This window comes from Pelodiscus sinensis, chromosome 23 (assembly GCF_049634645.1).
Source record: "Pelodiscus sinensis isolate JC-2024 chromosome 23, ASM4963464v1, whole genome shotgun sequence".
Classification (NCBI taxonomy): domain Eukaryota; kingdom Metazoa; phylum Chordata; order Testudines; family Trionychidae; genus Pelodiscus; species Pelodiscus sinensis.
In genome coordinates this window covers 3891401-3909570 of record NC_134733.1, presented here as the reverse complement: position 1 = coordinate 3909570, position 18170 = coordinate 3891401, and the positions used below count along the sequence as shown (strand labels likewise).

Genomic DNA, 18170 nt, shown 5'->3' with positions numbered 1-18170 from the left:
CTGATGCTAACCCAGCACAGGGCAGAGAAATTAGCGCGAGGCGAGGACGGGGCCGGCTCTGTGTGCGCCCATGTCTGGGGGGCGGGGGCTCTGTGTGCGCCCATGTCTGGGGGGGGGGGGGCGGCTCTGTGTGCGCCCATGTCTGGGGAGCGGGGGCTCTGTGTGCGCCCATGTCTGGGGAGCGGGGGCTCTGTGTGCGCCCATGTCTGGGGAGCGGGGGCTCTGTGTGCGCCCATGTCTGGGGGGCAGGGGCTCTGTGTGCGCCCATGTCTGGGGGCCGTGGCTCTGTGTGCGCCCATGTCTGGGGGGGGGGCTCTGTGTGCGCCCATGTCTGGGGGGCAGGGGCTCTGTGTGCGCCCATGTCTGGGGGCCGTGGCTCTGTGTGCGCCCATGTCTGGGGGGGGGGCTCTGTGTGCGCCCATGTCTGGGGGGCAGGGGCTCTGTGTGCGCCCATGTCTGGGGGCCGTGGCTCTGTGTGCGCCCATGTCTGGGGGGGGGGCTCTGTGTGCGCCCATGTCTGGGGGGGGGCTCTGTGTGTGCCCATGTCTGGGGGCTGTGGCTCTGTGTGCGCCCATGTCTGGGGGGGGCGCTCTGTGTGCGCCCATGTCTGGGGGGGGGGGGGGCGTGGCTCTGTGTGCGCCCATGTCTGGGGGGGGGCTCTGTGTGTGCCCATGTCTGGGGGCTGTGGCTCTGTGTGCGCCCATGTCTGGGGGGGGCGCTCTGTGTGCGCCCATGTCTGGGGGGGGGGGGCGTGGCTCTGTGTGCGCCCATGTCTGGGGGGCCGGCTCTGTGTGCGCCCATGTCTGGGGGAGGAGGGGCTCTGTGTGCGCCCATGTCTGGGGGGCGGGGGGCTCTGTGTGCGCCCATGTCTGGGGGGCGGGGAGCTCTGTGTGCGCCCATGTCTGGGGGAGGGGGGGCTCTGTGTGCGCCCATGTCTGGGGGGCGGGGAGCTCTGTGTGCGCCCATGTCTGGGGGAGGGGGGGCTCTGTGTGCGCCCATGTCTGGGGGCCGTGGCTCTGTGTGCGCCCATGTCTGGGGGGCGGGGGGCTCTGTGTGCGCCCATGTCTGGGGGCCGTGGCTCTGTGTGCGCCCATGTCTGGGGGGCGGGGGCTCTGTGTGCGCCCATGTCTGGGGGGGGCGGGGGCTCTGTGTGTGCCCATGTCTGGGGGGCGGGGGGCTCTGTGTGCGCCCATGTCTGGGGGGTTCCAAGAGCATCACCTGTTTGTAAAGGCCCCGTGAGCGAAGCCAGAAGGAGACTTGTGGCCAGGAGCCTGGGGTGTCCCCTTCCCAAGGCGAGGGGCCGGCTGGCCTGACGCAGCCCCCTCCGCACCGCCGCTTAAACGACGGGAGCCCAGCAAAGCGCAGCGTTGAGCCAGCGGCCTGGCTGGGGCCCAGGCTGTGCCGCTGGCAGGGGCGGGACCTCTCGCCTCAGGACACCGGCTCCGGAGCCAGAGTCAGCTGGCGCGGCCGGGCAGCCGGCTTGTTCACGCCCACCCGGTTTGCTGGGAGACCTGGCCTTGGCGTCTCCCGGCAGCAGGCCGCTTTGGGCATGGTGACACCGGCCTGGATTGGATTTCAGTACAGCGCGCCCGAGGGGGCCTCTCCTCAGCCGGAGGTGCCCTGCTGGCTTTGTAGACTCAGTCCCCCCGGCTAACTCCCCGCAATGAGCCCCGAGCCAGCCGGGAGTTCAAAGCCGCCATTGGGCCGGGCCCGGCAGGGCCTGCGTGGCTCCCGCTTGGCGTTTTGGGAGCAGGGCTCTGGGGGCGAGGGCGCGTTAGCCGATGGGGCTGTGTGAGGCCGCGCCTGCCCCCAGCCCTGGGCTAGCTGGGAAAGCTGCAGCCGGCTGGGGATGTGCCCAGGCCTGGCCACTAAGCTGCGCGCTCCCCATTTGGGACCTTGATTCTTCCTCTCCCGGGCCCTGGGCGGCTGCTCCTGCTGTACAGTTTGGGAGGGGAGCCCCCCCTGGAGTCAGGGGCCGAATGCTGGCAGGCCCCGCAGCCTTGGGCTTCTCCCTGGGGGCTCTACAGCCAAACAGCTCCGCCCCTGGGAGCCTGCACCGGAGAGCCAAGACTGGAGCATGTCGCAGTCACTCATGGATTTATCCTCCCAGGCCCGTGCAGCAGGGCAGAGCTGGGTGCCCCGTTGTGGGGCTGAGGCAGTAGGTGATGTGACCAAGGACACAGGGGAAGGCTGTGGCAGACCAAGGGCCTGAAGCGGAGTCTCCCAACCTAACGCTCTCCCCACCGGGTCAGCCTGAGTATGTTGATGATCCCTGTTTCTGTTTTGGAGGCAGCTGGGCCAGTCAGTTTCACTTGGATTCCAGTTGGCTGTTGCCATGTTTAGGCAGGAGAAGTCATGGAAGGACAAGGCTGGGCCGGGTGTCCGGAGCGCCTGGTGTCGGGCGTCCTACCTGTAGGCGGCAGCGCTAGCGCCGGGGCGGCCAGTCTTCCTGCCGCTGTCCAGTTGATAGAAGTGTGCATCCAAGTCACAGCCCCTGGGGGGCTTCCCCCTTGCAAACCCAGGGCCCCTTGTTGGAAATCCGGCTCTGGGAGGGGCAGCGGCGTCTCGGTTCCGGGTGGCCCCTTTGCCTCCTGGGGGAGGCTCGGTTCAGCGGCCGTGGGCTTGGCAGAGCGGTGAGCCCACAGGGACACACGGCTGGCGGACTGGCCTGAGGGCCCTGGCACTGACTCGCCCTAACCACTAAGCTCACCCTGACCCGGCCTGCGCCCGTGTAAGCAGGGAACCGGTGAAACATAACGGTTAACGATTCCCAGCCCGCCCTGCTCCTGCTGCTGAGGCCCCCGCCCTGCCCCGGTGGGGCTCCCTGCCATGTAGGGGGGGCACGGGCCGGTCGCTGTGCTTGGGGTGTGGGCGACCCCTGCTGGCCTCTGTCGGTAAGCACTGCCCAGAGGGGGGGCGCCCTGAGGGCCCTGCTGTAGAGACCATGGCGGGAGGGGGAAGGAGCTGGAACAAAGGGGGGGGGCTTGGGGAAGAGTCAGTCTCGTCTGGGAAAACATGAAGAGAGGAGACTGAGCTGGGGGCTTGGGGGCCTGTGGACCCCGCCCCACGGGTCTGAGGCTGCCTGCCCCTCACTTGGATGCCCGCACAGACCCCGGGCTGGGCTGCACCTCGCAGCAGCAATAAACCCTCCCTGTGCGACTGGCTGGCGGAGTCTCATCGTGGGGGTGTAGATCGGGGGGCCCCGCTGCGCAGCACACTCCCGGCCGCCGGAGGCAGCCCCAGCTGTGCCGAGGGGTGTGTAGCTGGGGCGCTGTCGGCTGGGCGGGGCCGAAATGGGGCTGGGGAAATGGCTCCAGGGCTTTCCTTTCAATTCCACCAGAACCCTACTTCTCGAAGCACCCGCCCTGCAGCCCCCGGGTGCCCCTGCCCCGTGTGTGCCGGGAGGCAGGGACTGCGAGTGAGGCTGGGCCGGTCCCCAGGGCACCGGGTGTCCTGACAGCGAGCGCTTCGTCCTGCCCCGCCCTCCACCCCGTTTGTTTCCATATCGCAGGCTTGCCAGGCAGCTGGTTGGCAAGGGGCAGGCTCTCTAGCTGGCTCCTGGCTTCTAGGCGCAGGGCTGGCCGCGCCCCCCGAGCGCTGGCTCCGCAGGTCCCATTGGCCAGCAACTGCAGCCCTGGGGGCTGTGGGGCAGTGCCTGCAGGCGGGGGCAGCAGCAGTGCCCAGGGCCACCTGCCACACGGGGAGATCCGGGGAGACGGATCCTGTGCCCCAAGCCCCCCTCCCACCTGGAACCCCCCACCCCCTGCCCTGAGCCCCCTCTCACACCCCACTCCCTCCCATGCCCTAGCCCTGAGCCCTCTCCCTACAGCTGGGGATGCTCGGACCGGCTAGTCCAAGCCTGGCCAGACACCATGGCAGGGGCCAGCCTGGGCTTCAGGGGCTGGCTTGGGGTGTCAGCCACAGGGTGGGGTCTCGTGCTGGAGCAGGGCTGTGGGGCTAGCCCCTCCACTCCCCGCCCGTGCCCCTGGGTGGTCTCCCCAGGGAGCTCTCCTCTGGCTCCGGTGTTTGTGGAGCTGCGGGGCAGGGCCCAGGCCTGGCTCTTGCCCAGCCGCTGCCAGGAGCACAGTTCTCCTCTCGCCAGTCCAGCCTGGCTTCCCGCTCGTGCTGGGCCCCGTTGCTGCTGGCTCCCCCTGTGCCCTGTGCAATGCCCCGGGTGCCAGGCCCCTGCCAGGGGTCCACAGGCCTGGCCAGGGTGGCGCCGGGGTCTGGGGTGTTTGCAGCGACATGGCCAGCGTTCTGCGGTGCCTTTGCCGCTCCTGGAGAAGATGCAGCCGGGGGTGAGACCTGCCACCTCCCCTTAATTATCCACAGCGAGCGCTAATTTCCTGGCAGTTTCACGCCTCACTGTCGCAGTTTGCTGCTCGTGCGCGCCCTGGGCTGGCCGTGCGGGAGCTCCCCGCAGAGCTGCACGCACAGCCGCGGCGCACGTGCCCCTTGGCACTGGGGGGGCTGGGTGGGGTCAGTTTCACTGTCTCCAAGCCAGGCTGGCGAGGGCAAAGAGGCCGCTTGCAGAGTCCGGTGACCGGCGCGCGTGGGGAATGTGTGGGCATTCCCCGGGCACCGTGGGTGATGTTCCCTGGCGCCCGTTGTCCGGGCATTGCCTTTGCAACGTGCAGCTCCAGGGCCTGTGGGGAATGGCTGGTTCTTAGCCGTTAGGACAGTGGGGGAGCAGCTTGTGCCAAGCACAGGACTGCGGAGTTGGGACTTGTCAGTGAAATTGAAAAGGGGTGTGCTACTCACTTGAACGGGAGCCGTGGAATGGGAATAGTTAGTACATTGTTCCCTGAGTTCGCTGCCTTCATAGTCAATGTGGCTTATTCCAGTTCTGCCCCAAGGGTTCCCTTTGGTTGGCCGCCAGCTTGGCCTGCTAATGCGTAACTGTCCCCCAAGCGGCTTGAGATGTGGGGAGGAAGCCGGTGTTTGGGGTTTGTGGCACCAGGGAGGGTGGGGAAGGTGGTTTGGATCAGGAGACAATAATGCCACGTGAATGTTTCTCCTAAGGCGTGCAGCGCTGGGCTCGTTAACGATCTTGATTTTGGGGGCGTGGTCCTTAGGTTTCAGAGTCAACACAGATTTAAGATGAATGGGACAGTTGTAGCCGAGTGGTGTCAGGCTGCCTGCGAGCTCAGGCAGACACGCTGTGTCCATTGCACTTGCTTCATGTTCTGGAAGTTTTCCTCCCAACGTCACTCTTTAGATTCCAGAGATAGTCCTGCAGTGAGGTGAAACCAGCAGCCAGTTCATAGGCTCGTAGATCAGGCTTTTCAGTGTTTAGGGCTAGTTTGTACGCTGGAAATTCCCTGGAGGACCTGCCTGTCTCAGATTCTCACCCAATTCCGGCCCTGCTGAGTACTGGCGAATGGGGCCAGGAGGTGACCAGGGAACAGAGCGGGCCAGGCGGGCTGACTGGGGAAGGGATTTTTCATCAGGCTCGTTATTAATCTTATTTGCTTGTTGTTTTTCAACACCCATCTGAGTCCAATACACAACACACTCTTGGGAGAAAAACTCTCCAGGTGGAAGAATTGACACACACAACTGCGGGCACATACTGGTGCTAGTCCTCCAAGGAGCTCTCCAGCCACACTACGGGAGACGGGATGGGCTAGTCTTGCTAGTTCGATGCTTATAGACACGCTGGGGGAACGTCCCCGGCCTCCTCGTGCAGAACTAGGGCGCACGCCCCGGGTATTTCTCCTGGGCACTCACCTTGATGAAATTCGACTCGGCTCCCCAGCGAGTCCCTGGAGGGAGGGGGGGTTCACGGACAAGTCCGCTCCCCCTTCGCTGGGCTCCTGGAATGGTGCACACGTTCCTCCTCTTAATGAGGAGCCAAGCAGGACACTTAATGAGGGGGCATGGCATGGAATGCGATAGGACAGGTAGTCACCCGCTACGTGGTGGCAGGGGGGAGGAGCTGCCTGTCTCGGATTCTGACCCGGTTCCGGTGAATGGGGCCAGGAGGTGAGCTGTGCCCTGCGATGCTGGGCCACCCCGTGGGCCTGTCTGTGGGCTCTGATTGGATAATCCTCCCCGCTGCATTCGCCCGATTGCCCGGCGGGGAGTGTCCGGGAAGGCTGGGGCAGGAAGCCCAGTATCAGTGGACACAGGCCCAGAGATCTCCCGCAGCCATCCCCGACAATGGGCCTAAGGCCCCCGAGGGCCTGGCGCTGGGGAAGGCTCTTCCAAAGCCCCTGCGTGGATACAGCACGTTGGAGCTGACTCTGCATGAGCCACGGAGACCCACAAACCCGACCGTAGAGCGGGCCCCCGTGGCTGCAGAGCGGGCCCTGTGGATTTGCAGGGCTCCAATCATCTTCCGGCCACGGGGGAGCCGTCCCTTGGCTCCTGGCCCCGGCCAGCGCCGTATCCGGGGAGAGCGGCCGTGTTGAGCGGGCGGGGGCTGAGCCGGCTGGGCGGGCGGGCGTGCCAGAGGCAGAGCGGGGCCGGAGTCTCTTCACGCTGTGGGAATCTGGGTTCCAAGTGACCCCCTGGCCTAGGGGGGCGGGGCCTTCCAGCTGTTCCCCTGGGGCTGTGGGCCCGGCGGGTGGAAGGGGGCTGCCCCGTTACTGGCTTACGGCACCGTGGCTGGCGCTGGTCTGCAGGGCAGCCAGGCCTGGGTGGAGCTAAGGATCGGGGAGCAGTGGGGGCCAGGCCGGCACTTGGGGGGAGGGGCGATGGGCTGCTGAGCCTGCCTGCGAGGGCACGTGGCCGCTCTGTGCTGCTGGCAGCAAATATCCCAGCAGGTGCAGACGGGCCCCAGGGGACTGCAGTGAATTCTCTCCCAGGTGGCCGGGTGTGGGGCCTGCCCCATGCTCCTTCCCAGCCCCACCCAGGGGGATCTGCTAATCCCCCGGGTCAGACTGGCAGACCCTGGGCGGGTTCCTTTGCCTCTGCGCATGGGCCGGGGGGCACCTGCAGCTTGAGGCCTCAAGGGGAGGGGCGGTGGCGGCTCTGTGCCCTGCAAGGGGCATGAGGCCAGACTAGAGAACCCCGCTGGCCCTTCTGGTGTGGGATGTGACGGTCCCTGGATCTGCCCCTCCCCGACACTCCAGGCCCTGCTAGGACCGAGCTTTGCCAGTCACTGCTCGGGTGCGCCCTGGAGGAGCCGCAGGTGCAGACCCAGGCTGGGGGGGCCGGGAGCTGAACCCCCAGGGGAAGGCCCCTGAGGGCTGTGGCCTGTGGCGCTCGCTGCTCCCCGGGGCATCGGCAGGCCGGCTCCTCGCCTCGGGCCCCCTCGCCAGCTGCTCCCGTGGCCGCGCAGCCCCAGCTCCCCGGGGGGCTCACGCAGCAAGAGCCTGCAGACACCGAGGCTTGGGGCCCGCGTCCCCCTGGTTCTGGGAGCCGCAGGGCAACGGTCGCTCCAGGAAACCGGGCTGCAGCGAGCGCCAAGGCCCCGCCATGCCCGCCCCGCCTCGTGCTCACGCAGCGCCCCTCGTGTGGGGAGGAGGCAGCGGGTATGGCTGTCAGCACAGTCCCCTCTGTCCCTGGCCCCCTCACGCCGCTCCCCCCCCACTCGGCCTCCCTCTCCCTCTGCTCCCCCTGTGTCCCACTCAGCTCCCCTTACCCCCCTCTCGGCCTCTCTCTGCCTCTGCTCCCCCTGTGCCCCGCTCAGCTCCCCCTACCCCCCTCTCGGCCTCCCTCTGCCTCTGCTCCCCCTGTGCCCCGCTCAGCTCCCCCTACCCCCCTCTCGGCTTCCCTCTGCCTCTGCTCCCCCTGTGCCCCACTCAGCTCCCCCTATCCCCCCACTCGGCCTCCCTCTGCCTCTGCTCCCCCTGTGCCCCGCTCAGCTCCCCCTACCCCCCTCTCGGCCTCCCTCTGCCTCTGCTCCCCCTGTGCCCCACTCAGCTCCCCCTATCCCCCCACTCGGCCTTCCTCTCCCTCTGCTCCCCCTGTGCCCCGCTCAGCTCCCCCTATCCCCCCACTCGGCCTCCCTCTCCCTCTGCTCCCCCTGTGCCCCGCTCAGCTCCCTCTGCCCCCCCCTCGGCCTCCCTCTGCCTCTGCCTCTGCCTCTGCTCCCCCTGTGCCCCACTCAGCTCCCCCTGCCCCCGCTCAGCCTCCCTCTGCCTCTGCTCCCCCTGTGCCCCACTCAGCTCCCCCTATCCCCCCACTCGGCCTTCCTCTCCCTCTGCTTCCCCTGTGCCCCGCTCAGCTCCCTCTGCCCCCCCCTCGGCCTCCCTCTGCCTCTGCCTCTGCTCCCCCCGTGCCCCGCTCAGCTCCCCCTGCCCCCCCCTCGGCCTCCCTCTGCCTCTGCTCCCCCTGTGCCCCACTCAGCTCCCCCTATCCCCCCACTCGGCCTCCCTCTCCCTCTGCTCCCCCTGTGCCCCGCTCAGCTCCCTCTGCCCCTCCCTCGGCCTCCCTCTGCCTCTGCTCCCCCTGTGCCCCACTCAGCTCCCCCTATCCCCCCACTCGGCCTCCCTCTGCCTCTGCTCCCCCTGTGCCCCGCTCAGCTCCCCCTGCCCCCGCTCGGCCTCCCTCTGCCTCTGCTCCCCCTGTGCCCCGCTCAGCTCCCTCTGCCCCCCCCTCGGCCTCCCTCTGCCTCTGCTCCCCCTGTGCCCCGCTCAGCTCCCTCTGCCCCCCGCTCGGCCTCCCTCTGCCTCTGCTCCCCCTGTGCCCCGCTCAGCTCCCTCTGCCCCCCCCTTGGCCTCCCTCTGCCTCAGCTCCCTCTGTGCCCCGCTCAGCTCCCCCTCTGCGCTGGGCCGAACTGTGAGCTCATCTGAGCCCTGGGCACAAGGGGGGAGCTCCACTGTGCTAAGCACCGAACAGACTCGGAGACCCCGAAGAAGACCGCAATGGAGATGGAGAGCGTGTCTGCGTGTGTCTGCGTGTCTGCGTGTGTGTCTGCGTGTCTGTGTGCACGTGTGCGTGTCTGTGCGTGCACGTGTGCGTGTCTGTGCATGCACGTGTGTGTCTGAGTGTCTGTGTGTGCATGCACGTCTGTGCGCATGCATGGTGTGTGTGTGCACCTACCCAGTCGTTCAGCTGGAGAGGACATAGGAGTCCACCAGAGGTCATCTCTGCTAGCCAGTAGACCGCGCTGCCTTCCCCGACTCTGTAGAGTCCTGGGATGCCCCCGAGATTGCCCAAGAGCACGTAGGGAGGGAGCTAGGAGCCCAGAGGCCTGTTCCCGCTCAGCGGCTGATCTGCTTTATGGCACTTGGTGCCTCAGTTTCCCTCTGTGTATCCCGGCAGTAAAACAAGTGACCCTCCCCTCCTGGGGGTGGGAGCGGGAGCGCTGATGTGCCAGTGCCAGCTGGGACTCAGGTGCTGTGTGTGGGAGGGGGCCGGGTGCGGGCTGCCTGGTCCCATGCCCTGGCAGCGGGTTCACGGGGCTCGGGCTGTGAACAAACTTTCTAAGCGTTGGCTGGGGGGTGGCGGGGGTGGCGGCGGGGCAGGCTGCCTGGCGGCGGAAGGCTCCTTGCTAGCCTCCCTCTCAGCCCCTGCCCACGCTGGCCCCCCGCTCTGTCTTCCTGCCCCTTGCGCCAGTGACCCCCTGCCAGCCCCGTCGCACGGGCACGGCTGCCCACGCCCTGCCAGGCTCCAGCCCCTGGAACAGCCTCCGGCCGAGCCCCGATCTCAGCGCGGCAGCCACCTGCTCAGCCCCGGCAGGGCCCGCGTCTGTGCGGCCCCTGGGCCCTGCAGCGGGCGGGGCCGGCCCAGGGTGGGGCCCGAGTCTGCACTGACAGGAAATTTGCCAGTTTCAGACCCGGCCGTGGAAGTAACGAGCCAGTCGCTGGGTCACTGCCGGCTCCGGCCCGGGGCAGTCTCGCCGGGGAGGGAGGGGCTGAGCCTGGTCCCACACCTGGCCTGCAGGCGTGACTAGCCCCACGCTGGGAGCCGGAGGCGAGAGGCCGGTGTCCCCCGGGGAAGCTGCGTGGCTGGCTGTGCTCCGTGGCCGGCTGTCCCCCCCGGGGAAGCTGTGTGGCTGGCTGTGCTCCGTGGCCGGCTGTCCCCCCCGGGGAAGCTGCGTGGCCGGCTGTGCTCCGTGGCCGGCTGTGCTCCGTGGCCGGCTGTGCTCCGTGGCCGGCTGTGCTCCGTGGTCGGCTGTGCTCCGTGGCTGGCTGTGCTCCGTGGTCGGCTGTGCTCCGTGGCTGGCTGTGCTCCGTGGCCGGCTGTGCTCCGTGGCTGGCTGTGCTCCGTGGCTGGCTGTGCTCCGTGGCCGGCTGTGCTCCGTGGCCGGCTGTGCTCCGTGGCCGGCTGTGCTGCGTGGCCGGCTGTGCTGCGTGGCCGGCTGTGCTGCGTGGCCGGCTGTGCTCCGTGGCTGGCTGTCCCAGGCCAGGACGAGGAAGACACGTGGCAGGTAGAATCCCTCGCTGTGTCCTTCCCTGCCCTCAGCCGGGGGGGCTGGCCTGGCCTGGGCTCTCCCAGGCCGTATTTCATTGCTTGCAGAGCCCCCTCCGAATATGGCCCCCAGACGGTGACCCGGAGGAGGTGGAGGTGCCGGGGGGGGGGGCCGGCTAGCACGATTTGTTAGGCTTGTGGTGACACCCGGCCGCCCAGTCAGGAGCCGGGCTCCATGCGCCAGGGGCTGTACAAAGACAGCAGAACCCTCTGGAGCCCAGGGCTAGACTGCGAGACAAAGTGGCAAGTTGTCTGCCGTCGGGAAGGGGGAGCCCAGTGCAGCCTAGTGCGAGGCCCGGGCCAGCGCCCGCCGGGGGCGAGCCGGGGGCACCGCTGCACGGCGCTGGGCCAGTGGCGCTCGCACTGCACACGAGCCAGCAGCGAGCTACGGCTGGGAAGGGCCGAGAATCCGCACGGGCTCGTCGAGGGCCTTGTCCCCCAGTGAGGCCTCGGCTGGCTACTGCGCCAGGTCTGGGCCAGCTGGGGCGGGTAGAGGAGAGCGCCCCAACCGAGGGTCGGTGACACAGCGTGGGGATCGTGGTCACTCAGTTCATGTGTTCTCTTGCACATGACTCCTGTTGTCCTGTGGTAACCCCATGTGTGTGTGATGGCGCGTTGGGGTCCCCGTCTCCTGCACCCCGAAATGGCACGAACAGACTGCACCAGCCCGTGGAATTGAGGGTGGTTTATTGCTCCTCCAGCACAGCGCAGCACAGATGTAATCTGGTTACAGGAACTGGGGCTAAGAGGCCTCAGTGCCCCCCCTTGAGATAGGGGAGTCCCAGCCCCCCTCCCCAGCTCCTTATTCCCTGCCTTCCAGCCAGGAACTCACTAACCATCCACCAGCCCTGCCCCCCAGCCAGAGCAGCATCCACCTTCCTTTGTTCCTCTCCATGGGGGGTGTCTGGCCACTGGTTCAACAAGTTTGGCATTACCTCTGCCTAGTGAGGCTTTCCCTGCTGGGTCTTGCTCCAGACAGCAGGGGTCACCACAGCCCAGCAAGTACCCCCACTACGTCACAGTGTGTGCCTCAGTTTCCCTGGACAATGCACTGCTCTCTAGATGGGGATGGGAATTCCAGGGGTGCCTCGCTGCCCAGCCCACCACGTTCACAATGGCCCAGGTGTGACGTAGTGGGGGGCTGTCTGCTCTGTACCCCGGGGTTCCCCTGCACTGTGAGGTGAGATTCCTACTGACTCACCCGCGTGTGGATTGGCCCAGACACCGAGTCCCAGCCTGAGCAGAGAACAAGGCTCTTCCCCGGGCACAGACAAAGGGGGGGAGGCGGAGATGGCACCTGGCTGAGGGCAGGGCCTGGGAGCTGGGCAATTTCTAGCTGGGAAACATGAAGGGAACAGACTAAGCTGGGTGCTCAGGGTCTAGGGGGGGCCATGGACCCCTAACCCAGGGGGGCTGAGGCATCCTGGCCCTGACTCCGGTAACCACATCACGTCTGTGCTGGGCGGTATCCCGGAGAAGCAATAAACCCTCCAAATTCTACTGGCCGGCGGAGTCTGTTCTGGCTGCTACAGGGGTGCAGGATCAGGGGGGTCCCCGACGCACTGCCACAGCAGGCTCACTGTACCCCAGTGGAATTGAGGGTGGTTTATTGCTCCTCCAGGATACAGCACAGCACAGATGTAATCTGGTTACAGGAACTGGGGCTAAGAGGCCTCAGTGCTCCCCTTGAGATGGGGGAGTCCCAGCCCCCTCCCCAGTTCCTTCTCCCCTGCTTTCCAGCCAGGAACTCACTCACTCTCTTCCAGCCCTGCCCCCCAGCCAGGGCAGCATCCACCTTCCTTTGTTCCTCCCCATGGGGGGTGTCTGGCCACTGGTTTGCACAGTGACTCATCCTGTTTTGCTGGGTCGTGGTACCCATGGCAGCCAGTGGGGGTTACCCCAGAGCCAGCAGCATAGAAACCAGCCAGGTACCCCCACTACGTCACAGCAGGTGACCCCTTTTGCTGGGGAAGCTGCATAAGGGAGGGGAGGGGGCGGGCTGGAGGGAGAGAGAGCAGCTCCCTCAGGCTGGCAGAGCGTAAGTCCTTGGGGAAGCCTGGCCGTAGCCGGAGCCTGTGGTAGATGCCATCGTGCGGCGCACAAGAAGCCTGACCATAGCTGGAGCCTGTAGTAGATGCTATCGTGCGGCGCATGAGAAGCCTGGTGGAAGCCGGAGCCTGTAGTAGATGCCATCGTGCGGCACACGAGAAGCCTGGTGGGAGCCGGAGCGTGTGGTAGATGCCATCGTGCGGCGCATGAGAAGCCTGGCGGGAGCTGGAGCCTGTGGTAGATGCCATAGTGGGCACACGAGAAGCCTGGCGGGAGCTGGAGCCTGTGGTAGATGCCATCGTGGGCACACGAGAAGCCTGGCGGGAGCTGGAGCCTGTGGTAGATGCCATCGTGCGGCGCACGAGAAGCCTGGCGGGAGCTGGAGCGTGTGGTAGATGCCATCGTGGGCACACGAGAAGCCTGGCGGGAGCTGGAGCGTGTGGTAGATGCCATTGTGCGGTGCACGAGAAGCCTGGCGGGAGCTGGAGCCTGTGGTAGATGCCATCGTGGGCACACGAGAAGCCTGGCGGGAGCTGGAGCGTGTGGTAGATGCCATTGTGCGGTGCACGAGAAGCCTGGCGGGAGCTGGAGCCTGTGGTAGATGCCATCGTGCGACGTACGAGAAGCCTGGCGGGAGCTGGAGCGTGTGGTAGATGCCATTGTGCGGTGCACGAGAAGCCTGGCGGGAGCTGGAGCGTGTGGTAGATGCCATTGTGCGGTGCACGAGAAGCCTGGCGGGAGCTGGAGCCTGTGGTAGATGCCATCGTGGGCACACGAGAAGCCTGGCGGGAGCTGGAGCCTGTGGTAGATGCCATCGTGCGGCGCACGAGAAGCCTGGCGGGAGCTGGAGCGTGTGGTAGATGCCATCGTTGGCACACGAGAAGCCTGGCGGGAGCTGGAGCGTGTGGTAGATGCCATTGTGCGGTGCACGAGAAGCCTGGCGGGAGCTGGAGCCTGTGGTAGATGCCATTGTGCGGTGCACGAGAAGCCTGGCGGGAGCTGGAGCCTGTGGTAGATGCCATCGTGCGACGTACGAGAAGCCTGGCAGGAGCTGGAGCGTGTGGTAGATGCCATTGTGCGGTGCACGAGAAGCCTGGCGGGAGCTGGAGCCTGTGGTAGATGCCATTGTGCGGTGCACGAGAAGCCTGGCGGGAGCTGGAGCCTGTGGTAGATGCCATCGTGCGACGTACGAGAAGCCTGGCAGGAGCTGGAGCGTGTGGTAGATGCCATTGTGCGGTGCACGAGAAGCCTGGCGGGAGCTGGAGCGTGTGGTAGATGCCATTGTGCGGTTCACGAGAAGCCTGGCAGGAGCTGGAGCCTGTGGTAGATGCCATCGTGGGCACACGAGAAGCCTGGCGGGAGCTGGAGCCTGTGGTAGATGCCATCGTGCGGCGCACGAGAAGCCTGGCGGGAGCTGGAGCCTGTGGTAGATGCCATCGTGGGCACACGAGAAGCCTGGCGGGAGCTGGAGCCTGTGGTAGATGCCATCGTGCGGCGCACGAGAAGCCTGGCGGGAGCTGGAGCGTGTGGTAGATGCCATCGTGGGCACACGAGAAGCCTGGCGGGAGCTGGAGCGTGTGGTAGATGCCATCGTGGGCACACGAGAAGCCTGGCGGGAGCTGGAGCCTGTGGTAGATGCCATTGTGCGGTGCACGAGAAGCCTGGCGGGAGCTGGAGCCTGTGGTAGATGCCATTGTGCGGTGCACGAGAAGCCTGGCGGGAGCTGGAGCCTGTGGTAGATGCCATCGTGCGACGTACGAGAAGCCTGGCAGGAGCTGGAGCGTGTGGTAGATGCCATCGTGCGGTGCACGAGAAGCCTGGCGGGAGCTGGAGCCTGTGGTAGATGCCATTGTGCGGTGCACGAGAAGCCTGGCGGGAGCTGGAGCCTGTGGTAGATGCCATCGTGCGACGTACGAGAAGCCTGGCAGGAGCTGGAGCGTGTGGTAGATGCCATTGTGCGGTGCACGAGAAGCCTGGCGGGAGCTGGAGCGTGTGGTAGATGCCATTGTGCGGTGCACGAGAAGCCTGGCAGGAGCTGGAGCCTGTGGTAGATGCCATCGTGGGCACACGAGAAGCCTGGCGGGAGCTGGAGCCTGTGGTAGATGCCATCGTGCGGCGCACGAGAAGCCTGGCGGGAGCTGGAGCGTGTGGTAGATGCCATCGTGGGCACACGAGAAGCCTGGCGGGAGCTGGAGCCTGTGGTAGATGCCATCGTGCGGCGCACGAGAAGCCTGGCGGGAGCTGGAGCGTGTGGTAGATGCCATCGTGGGCACACGAGAAGCCTGGCGGGAGCTGGAGCCTGTGGTAGATGCCATTGTGCGGTGCACGAGAAGCCTGGCCTGACTTTTCCGGTGCTTGGCAACTTTCACATGGTCAAGGTACAGAGCCCGGGCGTCCTGCACCTTCCTCTCCCCAGCCCGGGAGAGCAGCACAGGCAGGCTGCTGGCGCTCGCTGGTGAGGAGCGTTTCCAGCCGTCATGACCTGGCCACGCTGGAAATCCGGGCAGGGCCCAGCTCGTTTCTGTGGTTCGTGCCCCGAGCCTCACCCCCGTGGCTCAGAGCCGGGCTGTGCTCAGAGCCGGGGCGTCCCCCTGCGCGTTGGTCCCGTTCTCAGTGCCAAACAACAGTGTGACAGGTGAGGGCCAGAATCCCTTGGCCTGGAATGGCAAGTTACTCAGCTTCGTTACCGGCAGCAGCCAGCGCCCCACATGCCAGGCCCTGCGGCCAGGGGAGATGGGCCCCGACGGCTCCGTCACACGGGCTGGGCAGCCCAGGGGCCGCAGCCTAGGGGCAGAGCCTGGCTGTCCTGAGTCTCAGGCTGGTGCCAGCGCCTGCCCCGAACGGCTTGAGCGGTGGCCCCAGAGAGGGTGGACTGAAGACAATGATCAAGCAATTTGTCTCCTGCCATCCTTCTCCAGCCTCTGACAAACAGAGGCCAAGGACACCATTTCTATCCCCTGGCTAATCGCATTTTATGGACCTAACCTCCATGAAATTATCTAGCTTCTCTTTAAACTCTGTTATAGTCCTAGCCTTTGCAGTCTCCTCTGGCAAGGAGTTCCACAGGTTGACTACACGCTGTGTGAAGAAGAACTTTCTTTTATTAAAACAAAAACACAGGACAATGTAGCACTTTAAAGACTAACAAGATGGTTTATTAGATGATGAACTTTCGTGGGCCAGACCCACTTCCTCAGATCAAATAGTGGAAGAAAATAGTCACAACCATATATACCAAAGGATACAATTAAAAAAATGAACACATATGAAAAGGACAAATCACATTTCTTTTCTTAGTTTCAAACCTGCTCCCCATTAACTTCATTTGGTGTCCTCTAGTTCTTCTGTTATGGGAACTAAGAAATAACTTTTCTTTATTCGCCCTCTCCACACCACTCATGATTTTATAGACCTCTATCCTATCCCCCCTCAGTCTCCTCTTTTCTAAGCTGAGAAGTCCCAGTCGCTTTAGCCTTTCTTCATATGGGACCTGTTCCAAACCCCTCATCATTTTAGTTGCTCTTTTCTGAACCCTTTCCAAGGCCAAAATATCTGTGTGCCAGGCTGGGTGAGAGGGGAAGGGCTAGGGGCTGTGCCTGCTGGGTTGCTGTTTGGGGGGCTGAGGTGAGTGTGTGGGAAGTTGGCCTGTCGGGTGCCATTTCAGACTTTGGGGCGTGGGGGGGTCATGCTGCGATGGGGGCCAGACTGAGGGCAGCGGCTTCAGCAGTGTTACAGAGCATGCTCAGTGCAAGCCAAGCAGCAGATCAGAAGCTGGGGGGACCGACCCATTCTGCCCCTTCCCCCCACAATAGCTCTTTCTTGGGCTAAGGCACCGGAAACTTGGTTTTGGGCAGATAACTCAGCAATTAGCTGTCAGGAGCCCTGGATCTAATTCCTATATAAAGGCAAGAAGGTGAAATGCGTATTGGGCCCAGTCTGCACTAACATTACCCGGGAATGGAACCGTCTAACCACGTGAGCAATTAACTGCTCAGCCTGGGCTTACTGCCATTCCCGGTTACACACAGGCTCCAGCCCCGCTCCTGGGATGTCCAGCGGTTACCCAGTGACCTGCTTTTTAACATCCCTAATACGAACGCATTCTGACCCCTTGTGGCAAGTCCCTGAAGGGACACCGGGTAGCCATGGCATTGTCGTGGGGACGAGGGACACAAACCAGCCCCCGCTGCAGCTCTGGGACCTTCCAGGCTCTGCGCGGGGCTCGGCTCTGTGGGCTCAGAATAGCTGCATTCTAGTCTTGGGACTCCCCCTGTGGCCGCATCAGTGCCTCGGTTTCCCCACCTGCAGCCTGGGAGAGCGTTGCCCTACGAAGCTGGCGGGGGTTTCCAAAGGGCTCTGCAGCAGGGCTGGTGCCTTGCAGGTGTGAGACCCGCCAGGGCCAGGCTGGAGAAGCTGACTGAGCTGAGGGTCAGGCCAGTCGGGGCTGGATCCCAGAGGGTGACCCCCTGCTCCGCCCCACTGACGCTGGGGCATCCATCTCTGTCCCTGGGGAAGCTGGGTGGCCCTGGCTTGCTTGGGCAGCGTGCTCAGAACTGGAGCAACGTCCGGTCTAGGCTGCTGCTCTTTCCTGGGGGCCCTCGTGTCCTGCTGGGCCGGGTGTCTCCTGGACGCCTCGCCAGGCTGGGTCTGCCCTCTGAGGCTGCTGCTCCCATGGCCGACATCTCCTAGCTCAGGGCCGGGAGCCTTTCCTGGGTCAGGGCCGCTGGCCCACAGACAAATCAGTCGGGGGCGGCTCACAAGAAACCAACCCAAACCCCTCACTGACGTGGCCCCCGACTGAGGAGAAAAAAACCTAAAAACAACGGCTGGTCCCGCAGCACCTCAGAGCCGAACGAAACGTGGCTGTGGCACGAGCGTTCGTGGGCACGACCCACTTGTGAGGAGAAGGGCACTGTGGCGTGGGGGGGTGTCGTTACATTCACGCTTTGCTGTATTGGGCTGTGTGTGCGCGTGTGCCTCAGTTTCCCCTGGCCACTGCAGCACTCTGCATGAGGCGGGAGAGGCTGGGCCTGACTCATGGCAGATGTGTATTGGGCCCAGAGGGCCAGACACAGGCGATGATAACTCCTGGCGAAAAAGGGCAGGCGGGGCTGCTCCAGGCGGGGGGCGGGGCCTGTGGGAAGAGTCGTCTCGTCTGGGCTAGGAGGAGAGACGGCGTTAGAGCAGGTAAAGGGGGGGAAGGGCCAGGACCCCTTCTCCCCTAGATGAATGGGGCTGCCTGCTCTTCTCCCTGCGCGAACATGGATCCCTGAGCACCAGGAAACCTTCTGTTCTACCTGCTGGCTCTGGGGACCATATTTTCTGAACCAAAATTAGGGACATATTAGCCACACCCCCTGACCTCTGTTAGCCACGCCCCTGACCCCACTAGCCACGCCCCTGACCCCCATGAGCCATGCTTCTGGAGGTACCCCAGAGCCAGCAGCATAGAAACCAGCCAGGTACCCCCACTGCGTCACAGCGGCTTGCCGGGTTTATCCCCCTCTCCCTCCGGCAGCAGCAGCAGCCGCCTGTGGATGGAGGCGGCGGCGTGGCCAGGCTGGCAGTCCCGCGGCGGGAGGGAAGGGCCATGGGAGGGAGGGGGCATGCCGGACAGCGGCGCGTGCTGCAGGGGCGCTTGGCGCTCTGGACACTGCGCCACCGGCAGCGGCCCTGGGTGCCTGCGCAAAGCGCCAAGGGAGCCGCGCACGTGCTGGGTGGAGGCGGGGCGTTGCTGCTGCGCCGTGCTAGCTCCGGGT

At 65.2% G+C, this 18170-nt stretch overlaps 1 protein-coding gene across 1 annotated transcript in view; it reads left to right on the top strand.

Moving 5' to 3' along the window:
- RAP1GAP (RAP1 GTPase activating protein) overlaps nucleotides 1-18170 on the top strand; it is a 61251-nt gene that overhangs the window by 7474 nt on the left and 35607 nt on the right. The window lies entirely within an intron of this gene.